At 44.5% G+C, this 6,000-nt stretch overlaps 1 protein-coding gene across 3 annotated transcripts in view; it reads left to right on the plus strand.

Moving 5' to 3' along the window:
- The window catches only part of Hmg20a (high mobility group 20A), an 82,119-nt gene extending 77,563 nt beyond the window's left edge, over positions 1–4,556 (plus strand). For 2 of the 3 annotated variants that reach the window (XM_059267933.1, XM_059267932.1), the window contains exon 10: positions 1,276–1,709. The gene's annotated coding sequence lies outside the window, so the exon portion shown is untranslated. Of the gene's footprint in view, positions 1–1,275; positions 1,710–4,300 lie in introns of those variants that run through there. The other variant, XR_009380247.1, reaches the window with a different exon arrangement.
- The last annotated feature ends 1,444 nt before the right edge of the window (positions 4,557–6,000 follow it).

The raw sequence follows: 6,000 nt of genomic DNA on the forward strand, positions 1-6,000 counted from the left end.
ATCCTCTGTCACCCTCAGTGAATCTGGAACTCACCAGTTCGGCTAGATTAGCAGGCCAGTGAGTTCTAGCAGTCTGCTTGCCTCCAGCTTACCAGCACTGGGGTTGTAGATGTGTACTACCACACCTAGCTTTTTATGTGGGTTCTAATGCCTGCACAGCAAGCACATTACCTACTGGGCTATTTCCCCAGCTCAGAAACCCAGCATTTTGTTATGCAGAAACTGAATCTCAAAGAGGTGGCATGTAGCATTTGAAGATCCTTGAGGAAATGATTTTAGAAGCCAGAGCTAAACATGGCTGTCTAAACTGCCATTCAGTGGCTTCTGAAGCATAGCACTAAGGTGACAGGGGAAGTAGAGCTAAGGTACTCAAAACTTACAGCAAAGTGAGTGTGATGTTAGTGACTTTTGACCAGCCATTTTAAATTTATTTTTATAGATACACAATGGAGGAATTACCCTAGCTGTCACCTTTCTATGGCTAACTAGCACCTAGAGACAAAAATGAAACCTGGAGGATGTTTCTGTTGAGAGTTGATCACTTTTATGACTGTCACAATCCATGTATTGCCCGGTTTCTATTGAAACACATAACTTGGCTGTTTGAAGATTAAAAACATTCTTTTTTATGTATTGTATTTTCATTACATTTGTGTGTGTGTGTGTGTGTGTGTGTGTGTGTGTGTCTGTCTGTCTGTCTGTCTGTCTGTGTCTATGAGTGTGAACATGTATATGCCACACTGTGGGTGTGGAGATCAGAAAACAGCTTATGGGAGCTGGTTCTCTTCTTCCATTGTGTGGGTCCTGAGATTGGACTCAGGTCACTGGCCTTGGCAGCCTTACCCACTGAGCCATCTTGCCAGCCTGATGACTGTATTTTTAATCAGTAGGAAAATGTGTTGATAGAATATACAAACACCACATTTCCTATACAGACAGACATCCTCAGCTTTATGCTTAAAGAAAACTGGCTTTGATTGGCCTTACATTCTGTGGACTGAAGTGAGTCACTAATTTCCCTCACAGATTTGCCTGATTGTTCTGTTTTGATGACAGCCACTGGCTCTCTTGGATCCAGGACTAGAGCAGGGCCATATTTCTCATTGAAGTGTTGTCTGGAACATCTCACTGATGCCTGCCTACAGCTTTATCCATGCTTTATTTCATATTTTTCCCTGTTATAGCCCTCTCAAAAGTCAAACAAAGCATTTTTAAATCTGCAGCCCTAACTCCTGACCAGCAGTGACCTGTTTGGTGTTTCTTCCTATTCCACAGATCTTAGTGCTCGAAGATGTATTGTTTTCGCTTGTGCAGAACGAGAAGCCATCCATGAACATTTGAACTGAGTGGGGGCAGAGGACTACAGATCCCTCCCTGTGAAAGAATTGTCAGTAAGTGAAATGCCTGCCCCCCAGGAAGCTGTGTGAGGAAGCAGCAAAGATGGATGTGTGAACTCTATAGAAACGCCCTGTGTGAAGCTGTGGAAGTGTACAGCCCCCTCGCCGACTTCCAGATCTTCTTATTCCTCTCATTTCCATTTCTGCTCAAGTGGATCTGCATACATTCCTCTGACAGTGGTGACCCCGAGACTGACATCTTCCTTCCCTCCACAGCAGAAGGGAAGATTTCTCATTGTTACAATTCCACTACAGTTTCCTTACCTAGATGTCACTTTTTAAAAATGCCTCTGGGGCTTCCCTTCACTCCCACCAAGTTATATATCTCCATTTTCTGACCTCTGGGCTTTGTTGCTCAGCGGGACTCTGAAGGAGAATTCTCATTGGATGGGCCCAATCTTCTCCCATCACTGCCCTGCTGTGACTCCAAAGAAGGGAGCTTCTTGTTGACGGTGCCCTGTGGAGTGAGGCTGTGTTTCATGCCCCACATGGTGCTCAGTGGGTGCCAGCCCTCAGCAGGCTCAGTGATTGCTGCCCTGAAGGACAATGCTCCCTCCTTCCTTCCTGGTCCTGCCTGCTGTTCTCTGAGCATTGCTCCTGCTCAGACACGGAATCCCAGCCACAGCAAGGCTCTTGAGTCCCCATCTGTTGGCAGTGTCTTGTGGAGCACTTTTGCCGAGGAAAAGGTCATTGGTAAAGAGGGAGGAAGGGAAAGTAATACACATTTGGTGTTGGAAAACAGCCCAGTGTTTACCTAAGAGGAAACTGCGCAACTCTGTCTTCAGTGTACAGATCGGTGCATTAAGGTGATGGAAGCTTCTTTGGAAGTAGTTTCTTGAGCTACAGGGCACAGTGGAAACCTCTTGTGTTTTGTCTTCCTTCTGTGGCCACTAACTGCCGAATCTATGGAATCTACGTGGAAAAGACAGGCTTCCTTCCTTCCCTCACCTTATTAAGGGATTTTTGTTTAACTTAAAAAGCAAACAGGTTCTGTTTCTCAGGGTTGGTTTTGGATTTGGGGGTTTGGTTTGGTTTGGTTTGGTTTTTGGTTTTTCTTTTATGCTCTAGAGCACAAGGCTAAAAGTGGCAGCTGAGATCTTTGGAACCAAAGCAGAGCATGCTGAGCCCATCTAAGCACTAGGCCACCAAAGGCAGGAGGATGAAGTGTGGTCCCTCACAATATGCCCGTAAGCCAGGGCACAATCCAGAGCCCCCATCCTGTGGCTGCACCATCCTGTCTGCTCAGCACTGTGTTCTCTTCTGTGTGCTCTATTAGAGAGTCCAAAGGAAACAGCAATAGTAACAATAGAGAGTCATGGGAACACATCAAACTCCATGCACTGAAGCCCACATAGCGCTCCTTTAGCAAAAGACTCCTTTGTTATTGCTGCACAGCCCACCAGCTCTGCTGCCCATGTACTGTCCTGGTTCCCTGTCCTCATCTCCTGTTTTTGCCATTTAGATTGCTTGCCTGCTAAGCCCATGTAGAACTCACTGTCTGTGGCAGAAGGACACCCAAGCTGGTTCTGGAAGTTTGTGTCTGCCTTCTGCCAGATGCTTCCTGTCCTTTCTTCCTTCCTCCTCACATTGCTGTTTCTCTTTGTGTGCAGTTCTGTACCGCTCCCACAGCACTGATTTTATGGCCAGATAAGGCTATGACTTGGTCCAAAGATCATCATTCCCCTCTTTCTAGATGTAATACTTCATCTTGTCTAGACACATTTGCTTAACCAGAATTCAGGAGAATCTGCTGGGTGGGGTCCTTGTCAGAGCAGTAGCTCACTTTCAAACACTGCCTCTCCCGGTAGCTTGACACCTGCCTGCGGGTGGCTGGGATTCAGTCGGGTGGTGTAGAGCTGGTCTGTGCCACCTCCTCTCACTTCCATGCTCAGCACAGAGGAGTGGTAAGGGTGCAGGCTGGCACAAGGACTTATTTCCAGTGGGTTCATAGTTGATTTTGCACCTACACACGCTCCTCCAGAAATAAGCAGTTACCTGTTCAGTGTTACACATTTCCTTCTTGCTTTTTATTGAGTAGAACACAGGAGCAGCTGGGGGGGGGGGGGGGGGAGATGAGGGGTTTGATTTCTGACAAGTTTTAGAAAAAGAAATATTGTGTACATGTGTTTGGAACTGTTGAATTGCCAGGTTTCTGTACAAGTGTTTTGTAATTAAACTTTTAGATTTTCTTTAAGAAATTGATATGCTTGCTTGACATTTGTCTCATTAAAATTTTTCTATGTTGAATCCATGTGACCAGTTTTGCTTGGATCGTAACAAAAAAGTTCTACTTCTGCTTTTTCCTGAAAGACTTAGTCAACTCTCCATTAATCAAGTCTGCTAGGCTTTTAGAGCAGTCACACAGTCATTTTACTAATTGCTTATTCAAAATGTGTCTTCACCTGGTTGACAGTGCAGCTCTTTCAATGTGCATAAGAACAATACAGTGAGTTCTAATTCATTTTATATGGCAGTAGTATTCTGGAGGCAGCGACTCTGAAGTCCCTTGTTAGTTGATCTTTTGACTGAAGAAATGTTGTGCTTAAATTCCTGCTTTTTAAAAATAACCACGCTTAACAATCAAAGTATTTTTTAAGGGGATTTGTGACTTTCTACCATACTTTTGAAACCTTCAGGATGAGGCAGTCTTGTCTTGGAGCGCACTCTCCTCTTGGGTGCTGGGCATGGCGTCACCTTAGGCTCCCTCTTCTAGCATCACAAGTGCCTCGGCTTCCTTCCAGTGTCGTTAGAAGGCGAGGTTTAGGTAAGAGAAATCACTGCCATACTCTGAAAAGTGCCAGGAGTCATCACAGTATCAGAGTTAGGACTGGGTTTGATTACATTTAACAGAAACCCAAGTCAACAATGGCTTAAATCAGAAACGTGTGTCTCTCATAAAACAGTATGCCAAAAGAAGCCAGTCCAAGACTGACACAGAGGTTCCTGTCTGTACCACAACGAAGTGTATCTCTCAAGGTCACCTTGTGTTCCAACATAGCTACTTGGCCAGCAGCCATCCCTTTGAAATTCCTGGCACCGTGAAGAGAGGGAGGCGAGGACAAACTGGCAAGCCTGATTTCCCTGTCTTCTCTGGAAATCACACTCAACACTTCCAGTCACATCACTATAGCTGGCTATTAAAGAATCCTAGAAACATCATCACTGTGTGGAAATTACTGCTCAATAATAGGAGTTTTAGTAAGGGAGAGGAAGAAATGAACACAGAGTGGGCAATAGAAATTCATACGTTAATGAGTGACACATTGTCTATTCTTTGCTTCTTCACCATTAGAAAATAACCACATAGTTCTTAGAACTGTATTGATTTTTCCAAACAGCTGGGAAACTAACTGATTTCACTGTGAGTTGGCATTTCCTGTTCACACCTTAGCTTCTCTCGGAACTTCAGCAGCTGGTGGCTAGGCTTGGTAAAAGTCAACAGAAACAGGTGGTAATGCTTGCCCACATCTAGCACTTCTCTAACTGCTCTGCACCAGGATGATCGCTCCCTGAAGGTGGGGATGATAAAGTATTGTTTGGTGGAAAAGCTGTAACTACTTCCTGCTCTCTGAAATAATTTCCTGCCTCTCAACCAGGACTTCCAAGTTAGGTCCTTTTTCTTTGAGGTGTTTGTTTTCCTGCACTCAGATGTAAACTTTAAAATGCCTAGAGATATAAACACTAACTCACATGCCAGCTCATGAGAGAGGAATTGAGAGTCAGAAGCATCAGATGAACATGAACTAGAAATCATCTCATGGGAACATGTGTCTGTGGAGAGACTCTGGCCAGAAACAGGAATGTAGTTCTGAAGAGGAGCCTGAGGACATAGGAATGGCATTGGGAAATTAAGAGCAGGCAGTACAGATTATCTGAAGATTTTTGTGAATATCTGTAATGCTGGATTGGTGGGAAGCTGTGAAACTGATATGAGTGTTCTACACGTGACCTAAACACTACATCCAGCTCACATGAGCATCTTCCCATTTCACTTAAGTTTATTGTGTGGAGCTACAAAAGTGTTCATAAGGTGTGTTTCTGGGGCTGGAAAGATGGCTCAGTGGTTAAAGGCACTCACTGGCTGCTCCTACAGAAGGGTTAGATTCCCAGCACCCACACAGTGGCTTACATCTGTCTATAGCTCCAGTTCCAGATGACCTGACATCTGGCTTCCTCAGCACAAGGCATGCAGGTGGTGCACAGACATACATGCAGGCAAAGCGTGTATTCACATAATAAAAATTAAGTATATATGTACATGTACGCTTGATAAAGACTAACAGAAAGGACAGACATGTGCTTAAATAGCTCTGACATAGGACAGGTCGAATTAAGAGTTTCAGATGAGGAAGTAATTTTGTGAGAGAGAGTGGGGAGGGGCAGAGGACAAGGGCAAGGTCTTCCTCTGCTGCTGTCTACCTTATTTCTTCTGAGATAGGACCTATCTCTTCCAGGGCCCAGAACTCACTAATTGGTTGGATTGTATTGCATTCGACAGAAACCCAAGTCAACAATTACTTAAATACGAAGTGTGTCTCTCGTTAAAAAAACAAAAGAGAAGTATGCCAAAAGAAGCCAGTCTAAGACAGGCATGAAAGTGCTG

This window comes from Peromyscus eremicus, chromosome 7 (genome assembly GCF_949786415.1).
Source record: "Peromyscus eremicus chromosome 7, PerEre_H2_v1, whole genome shotgun sequence".
Classification (NCBI taxonomy): domain Eukaryota; kingdom Metazoa; phylum Chordata; class Mammalia; order Rodentia; family Cricetidae; genus Peromyscus; species Peromyscus eremicus.